Source organism: Sus scrofa, chromosome 11 (genome assembly GCF_000003025.6).
Source record: "Sus scrofa isolate TJ Tabasco breed Duroc chromosome 11, Sscrofa11.1, whole genome shotgun sequence".
NCBI lineage: Eukaryota > Metazoa > Chordata > Mammalia > Artiodactyla > Suidae > Sus > Sus scrofa.
This window is the reverse complement of record NC_010453.5, coordinates 17,366,113-17,381,311: the sequence shown is the minus strand read 5'-3', so window position 1 is coordinate 17,381,311 and position 15,199 is coordinate 17,366,113. Positions and strand designations below refer to the sequence as shown.

Genomic DNA, 15,199 nt, shown 5'->3' with positions numbered 1-15,199 from the left:
GATTAGTATTTCCCTTGCAGCATCTGTCGTATTAAATGATGGCTGCATATGTGAAGGAAATACTTAGAATGAAATAAAAAGCACAGAGAACAATATCACACACTCCTATGGAGTCACTATTTAGATTTAACAAATATTATTGTTTTGCTATTGTATTAACCATCTGAGGTTACCCTAACAGAATACTACAGACTATATGGCTTAAGAACAAAAATTTATTTTTTCACAGTTCTGGAGGCTAGACATCCCAGATGTCTAGCTGGGATGGTTGGTTCCTGGTGGGAGCTCTTTTCCTGGCTTACAGACTTTTAACTCTCTCTTTTCCTGGTCTTTCTTCAATTTGTGTGCGTGAATGTAGGGTGAGATCTGTGGTGTCTCTTCTTATGAGGACACTAATCCTATTGGATAGAGCCTCAATCTTATGGTTCATTTAGTCTTCATTACTTCCTTAGAGGTCTTTTCTCCAAATATAGCCACACTGGGGGATTAGGGCTTCAAACTCTTATTTTGGGGAGACACAATTCTGTAACAGCCATGAATTTGATTTTACCCTCCTTGACCCATTCCCCTTCCTTCCTCTCTAGAGGTAGACTTTTTAGAGTTAGCATGTATTCTTGTATTCTTTCTCTTCGTATATTATGCATTTACTACACATATACATGCACATATTCATGAGTATAAACACTATATTATTTCATATAATGTGGTTTATGTTTGAATGATATTTGCTTTTTTCTCTCAACATTTTATTTCTGACATTTATCCATGTCGATGCTTATGGATCTGCATCCATAAAATGTTTATTCATTTTAACTGCTGATTGGTGCCTTATTGAATGAATCTATCATGATTGATTTATCTATCCAATAGTAATCGACATTTAAAAGTACTTTCCATAATTTTTGCTATCCTAAATGATGTTGCATTGAGTATCCTAGTGCTTGATTCCATGTGGATGTGTGCTAGAGTCTCTATTCCTGGGTAGTAGGGTATATACACCATCAGTTTTATTTAGATATTGTCAGTTTACTCTCTTGATAAAAGTTTACACAAATTTTAACTTTTACCAGTAGAATTTTAATTTTTACACATCTTTCACAATTCTTGTCAGGCTTCCTAATTTTTATCTCATGAGTATAAAACTCTATTATTTTTTCAAATGTGCATGTCCTTGGTTATTCATAAAGTTAGTAATCTTTCATATATGTATTGGTTAGTCTTTCATATATGTTTTGCTTAGTCTTGCAATGGTTTCTTGTGAATTGACTGTTCATGACTTTGTCTATTTTTCAGTTAGTTTGGTTGTCTTTATTATTTATTTATTTATTTATTGTCTTTTCTAGGGCTGCTCCCGCGGCATATGGAGGTTCCCAGGCTAGGGGTCCCATCAGAGCTGTAGCCGCCAGCCTATGCCACAGCCACAGCAACGTGGGATCCGAGCTGTGTCTGCAACCTACACCACAGCTCACGGCAACCCCGGATCGTTAACCCACTGAGCAAGGCCGGGGATCGAACCTGCAACCTCATGGTTCTTAGTCAGATTTCGTTAACCACTGAGCCACTACTCCCTGGTTGTCTTTCTATAAATTTTTTATATAATTTTGTTAAAATTTTGTTATTTATAGTGATTGCAACTATCTTCTTGCCTGTAGCTTAATTTTTTCACTTCTAATAAATAATGTTCTAATTAAATAAAATGTTGATATTTTAACATAATTGAATGTATCATTTTTTTTTTCCTTTATGGTTTAGGCTAATTATGGCCTTTTTTTTTGCTTTTTTTTTCTTTCTGGGGCCACAGCTACGGCATATGGAAGTTCCCAGTCTAGGGGTCAAATTGGAGCGGTAGCTGCCGGCCTACACCACAGCCACGGCAACACAGGATCTTAGCCATGTCTGCAACCTACACCACAGCTCACAGCAACGCTGGATGTGAGGCCGAGGTTTGAACCTGCATCCTCATGGATACTAATTAGATTTGTTTCCTCTGTGTCATGATGGGAACTCCCTAATTATGTCTTACTTAAGAAACTATTTCCTACCCAAAGTCATAAAGATTTTTTTTTTTTTTTTTTTTTGTCTTTTTGCTATTTCTTGGGCCGCTCCTGTGGCATATGGAGGTTCCCAGGCTAGGGGTCTAATCGGAGCTGTAGCCACCGGCCTACGCCAGAGCCACAGCAACGCGGGATCCGAGCCGCGTCTGCAACCTCCACCACAGCTCACGGCAACGCCGGATCGTTAACCCACTGAGCAAGGGCAGGGACCGAACCCGCAACCTCATGGTTCCTAGTCGGATTCGTTAACCACTGCGCCACGACGGGAACTCCCATAAAGATGTTTTCTTTGACAAGTTTCAGTTCCTGAGCTCACCATTCTTTTCCATTGGTCTGTCAGTCTTTTTGTACATTGTTTTAATTGGTACAGCTTTAGAGTAGCTTTCGTATCTGATGGAGAAAATCTCTTCTCTTCAATCTCCTCTGAAGCGGTCTTAGCAATTTTTGACTTTTATCCATTCAAATAAAGTTCAGGAAAAGCTTGTCAATTTTCACAACAATCTATAATATTTTATTTATTTATTTATTTATTTATTTATTGGTCTTTTTGCCTTTTCTTGGGCTGCTCCCGCGGCATATGGAGTTTCCCAGGCTAGGGTCGAATAGGAGCTGTAGCTGCTGGCTACACCAGAGCCACAGCAATGCAGGATCCGAGCTGCATCTGCAGCCTACACCACAGCTCACGGCAACGCCGTATCCTTAACCCACTGAGCAAGGCCAGGGATCGAACCCGCAACCTCGTGGTTCCTAGTCGGATTCGTGGACCACTGAGCCACGATGGGAACTCCCAGATAATGTGGAACTTTTTGCTATATTAACTCCCAGGAACTTTACAAATTAAAACTAATTCCATTTAATATGGGGTGAATATTTTAATATGTCATCCATTTTCTAATTGGTTGTTTCTTGTGCAGGGAAATGCCATTGATTTTTTAAAAAAATAATCGATCTATTATTATTTTAATAAGAACTCTCTTACTCTACTAGTTTGTCAATTCTTTTGGATTTTCTGTGACAATAATATGTCCTACCATTAATGCCAATTTTGAACCCTTCTTCTCATTTCTATTTCCTGTCTTATTGAATTGACAAAGATCTCTGGTTACAAGTTGAACAGTTGTGTCAAGGACAACCATGTTCTGGAGTTCCCATTGTGGCTCAGTGGAAATGAATCTGACTGGTATCATGAGGACGCAGGTTCGGTCCCTGCCTTGCTCAGGGGATCAGAGATCCTGCATTGCTGTGAGCCATGGTGTAGGGCGCAGAAGCGGCTCGGATCCCACATTGCTGTGGCTGTGGTGTAGGCCAGTGGCTACAGCTCCAATTTGACCCCTAGACTGGGAACCTCCGTATTCCATGGGTGTAGCCCTAAAAGAAAAAAAAAAATTAATAAAAAAAAAGAATAGACATATTCATTCTATTCCTGACTTTACAGCAGATACTTCTGTCATTGATCACAATGTAGGAGGCTCATTTTTTGTGGATCTCTTTTCTACATAAAAGAAATTTTTCCTTCTTCCTGGTTTGCTGAGTTTCTATTTTATGAAAGAATGTTGACTTTTTTCATCATGTAATTTTCTGTATCTATTGAGATTTTTTCCCTTAATCTGTTAGTATAATATTTTCATGAATAAATTTTGTATCTGTTAAATCATCCTTATATTCTTGTTAAAAGGTTGTTTGTTTTGCTAACATTAAAATGCAGACTTTGATTTCTGTGATCTATAATTATAAAAGTGAGGCTATATTTTCACTTTCTCACATTGTTTATGTTAAGTTTTGATATTAAGGTTTTGCTAACTTCATAAAAGGAATTGGACAGCTTTTCCTCTTTTTTGGTCCCTGGAATAGCTTGAATAAGAATAAGCCTATGGAGTTCCTGTCGTGGCTCAGTGGTTAACGAATCTGACTAGGAACCCCAAGGTTGCAGGTTTGATCCCTGGCCTTGCTCAGTGGGTTAAGGATCTGGCATTGCTCTGCCTCTGGTGTATGCCGGCAGCTGCAGCTCCAATTGGACCCCTAGCCTGGGAACCTCCATATGCCCAGGGAGCGGCGCGAGAGATGGCAAAAAGATAAAAAAAAAAATAAACCTACCTGGTTTGGAAGCTTTAATGCTTCTTTATGGGATAGTTTTTATTTTCAGTTACCAGTTCAGTTTCTTTAATGGGTATATTCCTTTACACGTTTTCTACTGCTTCTTGAGTCAGTTTTGGGAAATTGCAATATTTTTTTCCGGGAAGCTGTCCATTATATTTTAAGTTTTTAAAATTTATTGACTAATTTGTTCAAAGTATTCTTGTATAATTTTATAAATTTTTACTGTAGCTCTATTTTGTCTCTTTTTCATTTCTAATATTGTTTATTCTGCAGACACTCTTCCTCTATTGTACTCTTTCTTGCCAAAGATTTGTTGGTTCAAAGAAAGAGTGTTTGATTTTATTGATACTATTTTCTCTTTCTTTTCTATTTAATTAATTTCTTCTTCTCCTGGTATTCTCTTCATTTTTATACCCCTGTGGGTTTGCTTCACAGCTTTTAAAATAATGTCTGAGTTGAATGCACTAATTATTAATTTTCAAAATTTCACTTCCTAATCTGAACTTAACTCTATATATTTTCCTGTAGGTATCACTTTAGCTGCATACTATAAATGCCTTGTCTAATTCTACTGTTGTTTAATTCTAAATATTTCATAAATTTCATTGTAGTTCTTCTTTGATTCTTGAATTATTTAGAAGTATATTTTTAGTTTTAAAATACGTGAATTAAAGTTTTTAATTGATTCCATATTTTATTGCCATATGATTAGAGAATATGGTCTAAATGCTCATGTATGTTAGATCAAGCTTGTTTATTCTGTTTGACTCTTCTATAACTTTTCTCATTTGTTTTATGAATGTTGAAATCTTTCCTATAGATGTGATTTGTCAGATTCTTTTTGTAATTCGTCAATGTATGGTTTACATCTTTTGAAATTATTTTGTTAAGTGAATATAGCCAAGTGTCTGTAGGGATGGGTATAGAAATAGAGCATAAGAATTTGGCAGATGTCCAATAGCAGAGATAAAAACCAGAGAACCTGGAGAAAAAAAGCTTTTTCTCAAACTCTAATCCAAGGGTTGACACAAAAGAAGTGCCGGATTATGTCTGCCAAGTTCATGAGAAAAAGACTCATATCAGGACCCTTGTGCTGTATGAGGAGTGAAAGCATAAGATGGGGGTCCAGGATGAAGTCAGTTGAATGTAACTCATAGCCAACTGTTTTTAACTGCTACCATACCTGTGTATTTGTTTGAAAGTGGCTAGAGTTCAAAGTTCCTACCTGTCAGTGAATCCTGGCAGGAATTCTTTTGGTTGACTAAAACATAGAGCAACTTCTAACATTGAATCATTTCCCACCCACACTTTTATTTTGGCTAGCTATTCCTGACATTTGTATACTTTAAAAATCTTAATATCACATTTCATATTATCCTTTGTGTTTGGAACTCTAGGAGGATGAATTATTCCAATTGTCTTACTTGGAGGAAACTTTAGTGAGTTTAGTTTACCTGGTAGCCTTTCCCTCTGAGATTTTGTTTCTAGTAGACTTCACCACTGAGCAGAAATACTTCTCCTATTACAGCACTCAGTTTATCTGTAGGTGAAAACCTTTGCGTCTTAAATAAAACACTAAGCTAGTGGGCTCATTCTGGCTCTGTTTCTCTTCATCAGTGCTTCTATGTCTGTTTGCCAAGTCTGAGGTTCAGGACTCAGACATCTTGGAGGAACACTAGGGACAAAGGTACTTTTCATTTAATGTGAAAAATAGCATTTTTCTTTAGGCTATTTTGTTTGGTTGCTCCAAAGTAATTTACCTTGGGGAGCAGAGACCCAACTGAGACATTGAAGACTAAGAGGAAACTAATTTTTTAAAAAGTACGTATAGTTATAAGCAGTCAACACAGGCAAATTTTTGATGAAAAATATTCTTCAACCCTGACAGAGACATTCCCTGTGGTAAAAGATGCAGCTCTGTCATAAACATAGGAATATGTAACCCCTCTCCCCTCATTCCTTTATTACTTTCAGGTCTCTTCATTTTGGGTGAAGAAAACATGCCAAGTTTACAGTGTGATTTATTTTAGTAAAACAGACAACTACCTAGATGATTCAAGGTTCTGTCCTTCCCCATCTTCATATAAACATTTATCTCCTATATTTAGTTTATGCAAATGAAGGGTACTTGTGGGGGTTTGGACGTTGTGCCAAATACCCTATAATTGCACAGTTTGAAATTTAGTTTCCTAGCACAGACTGGTTTCTAAGATGGTGTGATGTTTTCAGTCTCCAAAAACCTTATAAGAAACTTTGCATGTTTTATAGTTGAGTTTGAGCATTTTCTTCTTTGGTCATTTTCATGCCATTAGATTATACTGCTCTAAGTTCTACATGGTAGGTCTGGCATCTGATCCTTTCCATGAATAACTACTGCTTTCCCAAATTTGAAAATATAAAAACAAAAGAGCTACATTAAACAGTAGATGATCTGAGAGTTAATTTTTCAGAAGAGAATAGAATGAGTCCAATTAGACAGCATTCACTTTAGGACTAATGCTTAATTATACCAGTTCCAGAATAATCTAATCCAACTGTATCCTAGAGACTTTGATTATGCCTTTGCTGAATTACTCCAAATTCATTTTAAAATCAGATCCTTTCCAGAGTAGATCCTAAACCCTGGGGCTTCAGGCTAACTTGCTGTTAAAATTCCCTTCTCATGACTTTTTTTTTTTTTTTTATGGTTAGTAACTTTTCTCCTTCCCAGCTAAAGGTGGTACAGTTACCCTGCTTATGCTGGTAGAGTATGGACCTACTTATGTTCTTAGCTCGTCTGTATACACTTGCTGGGAAAAGCTATGCTGCTTCTCTACCCCCTCTGCATTAGACAAGAGGTAGAAGAGTCCACAGGCTGCCATACACTGACAATGGACACCTTTACCTGACTAGAGGTTGACCAGGTAAAAGAAAGTCCTTGTCCATTATAATCACAGAGAAGAATAATTTTTGCCATGCTTTTCCCAGTAACCTCTGAAATTGACAGCAATAAATTTATATAAAAACAGAGGTTAAAATCTTTTTTGGTCTAAAGATACTAAAAATATTTCAAAAATTATCAAAAACCTATAGTTTGCATGGCACTTTGCTCAACAATATGTGTGATTCCACATTTTACAAATCAGGAGGAGAAATGAATATATATACTCACACCTATGATCTCAAGCAGTACTGTAGAAACAATTGTTGATGTGGTGATTCTTTCTGGTCAGGGAAGGCTTCTGGAGAAAGTTGCATTTATACAGGGGCTTCGAGATGGGTAGGAATTATCAAAGGGCAGACATATTTCAGTAGTATTAGGACTACTTTAAATGGAGCATGATTATAAGTCCAGCAAACTGCATGACCAATACCAAACAGTAGGAAAGAATGTGTCACACTCAAAAGCAAGGAATCATAGTGACATTGGGTAGAAAGGGGTATAAAATGGCATTGAGTATTTAGGGGGGATATCAGACCCCCTTTCATTATTAAAGATAGAGGGATGATAGAAGACTTAAGTTGTTAAGTGGAAGTCAGGTTATGAAGAGTCATCAGCGACTGGGCTGTGTAGGTTATGGGAATCTCTGAGTGTGGGCAGGGCAGTAGTGTGATGAGAGTGGTATTCACAGGACTCTTTTCTTCAGTGGTGGCTGTGGTCAGCATTAGAGCCAGCAGCCTGCAGGTGAGGAGAACAGCTAGAAAGCTCTTGGATTAGTCTGGATGTTAGAGTCTTGAACTGAGAATCAAATCACATCTCTGCCTGTCTTGTAAGGGACAGATCCAGGTTTGGTGGAGAGTAAAGCTTACACTGTTTTCTAGAGTCCTCTTTAGGAAAAATAAAACAAATTTACAAGCAAAAATTTGCTGTGCTTCTTCCTGGATCTTAGGGATATGTAAATAAGCCCAGCTTCATGGTAAATCACCCTCTGGGTAAAAACTGTGAGAGTTTCTGAGTTAGAATAATTTGCCCCCTTCATTATTGTTAAATGCATCTGCTTGTTTCAGAGAGGGAAATTTTATGACAATTGGCTCAAATAGACAAATAAAACAGTTTAGCCCATAAGCAGAAGCTGCCTATTTGTACAAAGCCTTGGTCAAGAGGAAAAATTTTGTTTATTTCGTCTTTACAGATTTTAAGTTAGTTATTTTCAACACCCAAACAACTTCTAAAATATAAGAACATTTGCTCTATTGAAAGCATCAATTAGAGATAGGCCTGCGGGAACTTGGGTTCAAATCCTGTGTTGTTCATTTCACTATGAGAAATGCTTAGAACAGTGCCTGAGCACATAACAAATTATCAATAAGTATTTGCATTACTTTTATCAATGGAGAGTTTAAAAATAAAATAATGAAAATGTGTTCAAAACAAGATGAGTATTAGCTGCTTTTAAACAGATCACTTGCTAATGGGGATTACTACCATTGTTACCTAAATTTAGGTTTGCAAATTGAGTCCCACAGAAGTTGTTTATTTGTGGTTTTAGGTTCTTAGCTGGCTGCACACTGAATGCCTGGAACTCTTTTAAGTCCTACCTTTGCCAGAGCCCCAACCTGGCCAGTTTGGTCAAAACCTCTGCAGTGAGCTTGGGCATCAGGGTGTAGGACTGACTCCTTGATGACTTTATTATACAGCAGAGTCAGAGCTGAAATTCAGGGTGTGTGGCATCCCAGTGTTTTGGGGGTCCCCCAGCTGTTAGGTCTGGAGCACCCTGACTTTAGCCATAGGTGAGATCACCTGAGGAAGTTTCAAATTTTCTTTTTTCTATGTTATTATTCTCTAAAAATAAACCATAACTCATTACTAAAATAGATAACTGTTGAACAATGAAAAAGATAGTCTTGTGTAAAATTTTAAAAAAGCCTTCACCCTTACTCTTAACTGTATTAATTTATTCAAAATCTAATATCCTCATAAATCTCTATTGCAAGGGTTCTTGTTACCCACTGCTGCTGCTGTTTCTTTTCACTTAAAGATAAAAGCCCTTCCTGGAGCAGTCATAAAACTTTGGAAACAGTGGTCCTTACCTCCATAATCACATGCTGAACACTTCATAGGGACTGGGCCCTATTTAGCTCTGTATGTACATTATCTCTTTGTCTTTATGGCCCTCCATGTGAGGTAGGCACAATTACCATCCCCATTTTACAGAAGGGAAGTGAGTTTCTTTGGTCATACACCTGGTATGAGGAAGAGTTTAAGGGCAAGTGTACAAGAAGGGAGGAAGAACAGAATAGTGGCTGTGACCCCCGGTAGGTTGGCAGACCCAGAAGGTTGGCAGCTTCTACTCTCTGCCCTTTGGTTTCCTTGGCCTGTAAGATGAGATAGGTTCATCCTGGTTGTTATGAGATAATAACCATAGAAGTGGTGAATGCTCAGAGATGACAGCTATTAATGACTTAATGAATCAAATGTGCTACTTTGAGAATCCTAGTTTTAAATGCACTCTAGATTTTAATAAGTTAAATTTTTCATTGTTTTTTAATTATTTCACAGATAAATGCATGTAATTGTGAGAAGTAGGAAGCCTAGCAAGCAAAAATATTAAAAGTCACCATTACTTCTACAACAGAGAGCTTATTTAATTTATTTCTATCCTTTGTATTTAGAATGGGATTGTGTTAATTATTGTTCTTTAATTGCCTTTTCATTCAGCAATGTTTATGTTGTCTCTTTTGCTGTAGAGTCTTGCTATTATGCTTGCAGATGTGTGCTTATGTCCTTAGATGTTTAATACCATTAAAAAAAAAACCAAGTGCTTGCCACAGCATCATTCATGATTCAAGGACTTGCTGTTTTATATAAAATAATTTGCTTTTTTTTGTGGACAAGGCTGGCTTTCCTTACCTTACATAGCATGGAGTCAGTGCAAAGAGGCGGGAAAGGGCTTACCTGGAGAAAGTCTTGTATAGAAGGCAGAAGATGAGCATATTGGGAGACCCTTAGGAGGTCTAGGTAGGAGGTACTGCAGGGGGCAGCTAATATCCTAGGACCAGGACAGAACTGAATCTTAAGCTTGTGAGAAACTGAATATACAAATGGACAACTGCTGGGCCATGTATAAGAATAGAACTCTGGCCCACAACCTGCAGCAACCAGTCCAAGATACCAATCCCTTATCTAAAATTAATAGCCCCAAAAGCCAGCCTGCTAGACAGCAGGTTTGCAGGAAGTCAGATTGCCATCTCTAGTGACTGTCCAGAAATCTAAGCAATCGGCACCAAGGACTTAATTAATAACTGACAGCTTCCTACATTTTGTCCCCACTTTCAGCTTTGGTCCAACAAAAGAAAGCCAAACATGCACGCTGACCAATCACATTGGATGCCCCACTTCTAGTTAAACCACCTCCAGCTTCCCCAGGCCACAGCCTCCAACCAGAGTACACCTGAAGTCTTCCCTTTATCCCACTATCGAGTTTTCTCACTCCTGTGCCTGCCTTTGAGTCTCTGCCTAAACGCAAGTGATGGTGGCTGACTTCCTTGTTATAGCAAGCTCTGAATACATAGCCTTTGCTTCGCTCCTTTGCTTGGTTTATTTATACACTTGCTTGATGCTCAAGATCTGCTGCCCATGCGTGATCACTGTCAGATAAGGCCTTTTTTCTTTGATGGAACTTTAATTGATCCTTTTCGAGAAGTACAGGCTATTTTTCTGAAAGGCAGGGATCATAACTGACTCATCTCAGGATTCCTAATGTCCATCACTGCCTGGCTCATAATAAAAACTACTAAAAGGAGAGGGAATGAGGCCCTGCTCACAAGGATCAGGCCTGTTCTTTTCCAGTATGGAATCAGTAGAGTCCAGTGTGACTAGTCTGTCTTGTTTTGATAGAATGAAGTATCATCCCAAATTCCAACTTAAATATAAACCAAACTGAAATTGACTTGGTGCTGAGGGGAACTTTATAGCCTGAAGGATTTTGTAAATCTCTAGAGAACTATTTTTAAATCTTTTTGGCACAACTCTCTCCTTTTTTTTTTTTTTTTAACACCTTCTAAACCCACGTAAATTTTAAGGGAAATTTAATTTAAGATTTTTTTTTCCCCTACTAAATAGAAGAAGGTGCTATTCACACAGTAAAGAAAACCATGGCTAAGTTAGTATGGCTTGCTTGTTATCCCTGTTTCCCAGGAAGGTAACTGAAATAATGTGACTTGTGGTCAGTTAATTATCATTGAGATTGAGTTTTGTGAGGCTTCTCCACTGATAAATAGCCACATCAGAACTTTGACCAGGAGCCCCACTTCTCAATTATGGACCATGTCAGCACCGGGCTTGCTCCTTCAGAACAGAACTACCTGTCTAACATTAGTACTGGGGCCTGGCATACTACACCTGGCTTATAGATTGACCTTGACTGGTGTGTTCCTCCAGAAGACTATCCAGATTCAAACACTGAAGCAGTTTTATTGTGTAGCTGAAACTTCTTCACATGTGGGAACAAAGTCCAAAGGTGAGTAACTCTGGAGTGATTCATCTCAGAAATTCCACACAGATTTCAGGGGCCTGTAATACTGCTTTCTGTGCTAAACATCTTTTTAGAAGTCATCATTGGACTGTAAGCTCTAAAAGGGCGGGGACCTTATCTGTCTTATTTATTTCTGTGTCTCTCGTACTTGACATATAGTAGCACCTAACAGGCTTTTGTTCAATGTGTGATGGGATCTTGGAATTCAGAGTCACTTGACAGAGGTAGTAAAATACAGCAGACACAGCAGAGACACAGAGAACAAAGACCCTGCTGTAAAAACATGCCAAGATCAACAAGACTACAGTGACTCTCGTTGCAGAAAGAAGGCTTTGTTGGCTAGATATTTATTAACAAATGGACAATTTAGGGCCCACTCCTGGTAGGGCCTTTAGTGTGAAGGGAAGTTCTCCCCAATAGGATTAAGCAAATCTCAGGATGAGTAATCTGATTGCCTCATTCAGAAGAGAAGACTTCATGCCGGTTACCCTATATTGGCTTGTGGGTAGGGCATGTAATAGACCAGCATCATGAGCTTAGAACTCTAGTGGGAGGAAAGCAATCCTGTGTCCCTTGAGGGTCCTAAGAAGAACAAAGCTTTTTCTTAAATTTTGCTGGCTAAAGGAGACCAAGTTTCCTTAACTTAGTTGTCAGCTCTTCTCCTAAGCGGCCTGGTGTAAATAGCCCTGCCAACTTTGAGCCATCTATTTGTACAACCAAATCCTTACTACATTTATTACCTTGTTTTCCCACAACTCTGTCAGCAAGCGCTCTTGGTGGGTGGGTGAGGAGAAGGGATTGCGAAGCAGATGAGTCTCTTAACAAAGACTTATGTGGTGGGACACGAGAGGTTGTCAGCATCTATTTCAACCTCCTTCCGCTGTGTCTTCCTACACAGCAGGGGTGGAAAGGCTACACACTACATTTCTCAGACACCCTTGCGGTCTGAGTTGGGGATGGGGTTTAGCTGCTGTCTTGTTGGAAGGGCAGAACTGAAGCAGAGTTATTGCTTCTGCAGGCAGGGATGATTGCAGGGCTTGTATTTTCTCTGTAGCCCTATTAGTAAAGGCCCCGTGGCCTGGCCACTAGCATCGTGTGTGTTGATAGATGCCCCCGGCACCCATATTGCTAGGACAGACAGTCTCCTGGTGGGGTCCCAGAACTAGCAGCAGTGGTACGGCTTGTGGAGGTCTCTTGCTCATGGCAGTGGGGTATGACTGTAGACCAGCTTCCCAACTACCAGGCAGCAACCTGGGTGACCTGGTTCTGCTGTGTGGCTTGGGAGTTGTTTCTAGAAGAACTTAGAGTTTGTTTCATTAGCCCTCCCAGTGCCCCGTAAACCACTGAGCAAAGTGTAATAGACCCTGTTCTGCTTAAACTAGCCAGTTTGAATTCTTTTCAGTGGAGCCTCTGACCACTCACTGATGGGGTGAATCAAGCTTTCTGAGTTAGGTATTATTGAGGGTTACCCTCCCCCATTGCTATTGCCTTGGTTTTAGACAATTATTTGCAAAACCACTTTTGGTTCTTGAATTCTAGTGCACATTTGTTCACTGTATTCTAGAAAGTTGTGAGAATTAGAAATCCAAGGTTACGAGGTTTAATAAAATATTCAATCTGTTACATATTCTGATTTGTGTAGAAAACTATTGAGCCTACTAATTTATATATCCAGGGCCTGAGTTTAGAATTGCCTTGACTATTGTTAATGAGCCTTTTCTCCTGGATGTCTCAGAAACCTCCAGATGATATATAATATAATCACAATATTATATATCAATGCCAGTAACCATTATCATAAAGCATTATGTTTTTGTCCTTTATTTAGTTTCTGAAAACATGATCCCTTATGTCAGAGCTCAGGGGAGGCATTGCAAAAAAAGAAAATTAAGTTTCTGAGATATATGATAATTTGTTGAAAGTCATGAGGTTAGTTAATAAATAGTGGAGTCAGGCCTAGGCCAGGTACGAAAGGCTTATCTTTGACAATAAGAAAAGCAACTGTCTGATGTAACAGGTTTCCTTCCATAACCAGCCAAGAATAGCCTGAGATAGCTAAAAGAGTTAACTGCCCTTAAAAAAATTTTTTTTTACCTGAAAAAAGTTCATCGGAGGTACAAAAGAAAAGCTGGTGCCTTTAGAACTGTCATTTTGGGTGCAAAGGACTGTTATTGACACGAGTTGAGGATAAAGGGCAGTGACAGGATCAAGCTGAAGTGGTTCCTTGAAAAATCTGTTAGTATTCAGGCAGGCTTGGGTTACAGCTTTATTCCATCAAGCAGTGATATGAAAAGTGGCCTTAAGGAAAAGACATTAGGGTGGGCTGAGGCAGGAGAGGAGGAGCTAGCATGGCTTGTAGAGAAGGAGAACAGACTACCTGCTGGGCTTAGTAACTAGGTTAACACTTTTTTGTTTTGTTTTGTTCTCACTATTAATTCCTGTCATTAAAGGGTCCAGGAAGGACCCCATGGGATTGAAACAGAATGAGAGTGAAACATTCTTTTCCACCAGATAGCTCTTCATCCCTTCTGTCTAAGACTCTTGGGGTCTTAGATTTAGTGCTACTGGTACATGAGGAGGATTTTTTTGGTTTTTTGCTGTAGAAAGATGTACATGTAGCCAAGTGTTTCATGGTGCTATCTGTAATGTGCTTTAAAACCTTTTGTGAGAGTGAAATTTATTTAAAGGAAAGGCTGTTTCCTACCAGTTGGAACAGCATCTAGAAGTTTGACTCATGCATCTAGTCCCAAGAGTTTTGATATTAGAAACTTGCCGCAGAGCAAGCGGAGAGATGTTAACCTCTGTAATGCTGCAGATCCGTCTTCAGCAGCCGTGCCACTAGGAACTGAAGCATTTTCAGTGCCTTCTGTTGTTTGGCTTCTATTGGGAGGACAAGGCAACTGATTGATAATACTAACTAACGCCTGTTGGGACAATCGTCAGAGGAGGTAAATTGATGGTTGGGAGGAACGTGAAGTGGGGGCTCTGCTCCCCGGTTCCAAGACTTGCCTCAGAAACCCTGCCTGGTCAGTGTATGGAATCTGGACTGGAAAGGGGGCTCTGGCCTTATCCTTAGCTCATAGAAATTGGATGGGTTTTGCACACTGACACACCTGGGTTTGAGTAACTTTATTAGATGTTTGGTGTTAGACAAATTATGTAATCTCTCACAGTCTGGGTTTCTTCATTAGTAAAATAAAGATGATATGACCACCAAAAAATTGTTGGGAAGCACTAGGAAAATGCTTTAAAGGCACAAAACACACTACCTCCTGGCACGTAATGGGTACTTAGCAAATGGCAAATGACCATTCTGATTATGTTCAGGTTATTTGCTGGTTATTTCCTTAACTTTGTGCTAAGTTTCTCTTTTCTACCCAAGTTTCTAAGTTTCTCAGTTTTCTACTCAGATATTTCTGTTTCTTTGTGTGTTATGTGAGGTTTACGTGAGTTTTTCTATTTGTGTCTCAGAACCCATATATATATATATATGTATATATATATATATATAAAATATCCTCATAATAGCCTGGCAAAGCAGACAGCCAAGAGGGTGTGTGTCCTTATTTTAGAGATGGGAATAATGAATTAAGA

General features: G+C 38.9%; 1 long non-coding RNA gene across 1 annotated transcript in view; it reads left to right on the top strand.

Annotated features, from left to right (window-relative positions):
• The window catches only part of LOC110255810, a 377,482-nt gene continuing 367,116 nt past the window's right edge, over positions 4,834 to 15,199 (top strand). The window contains exon 1 of the long non-coding RNA XR_002336666.1: positions 4,834 to 14,553. This is a non-coding gene — a long non-coding RNA (uncharacterized LOC110255810). The remainder of the gene's footprint in view (positions 14,554 to 15,199) is intronic.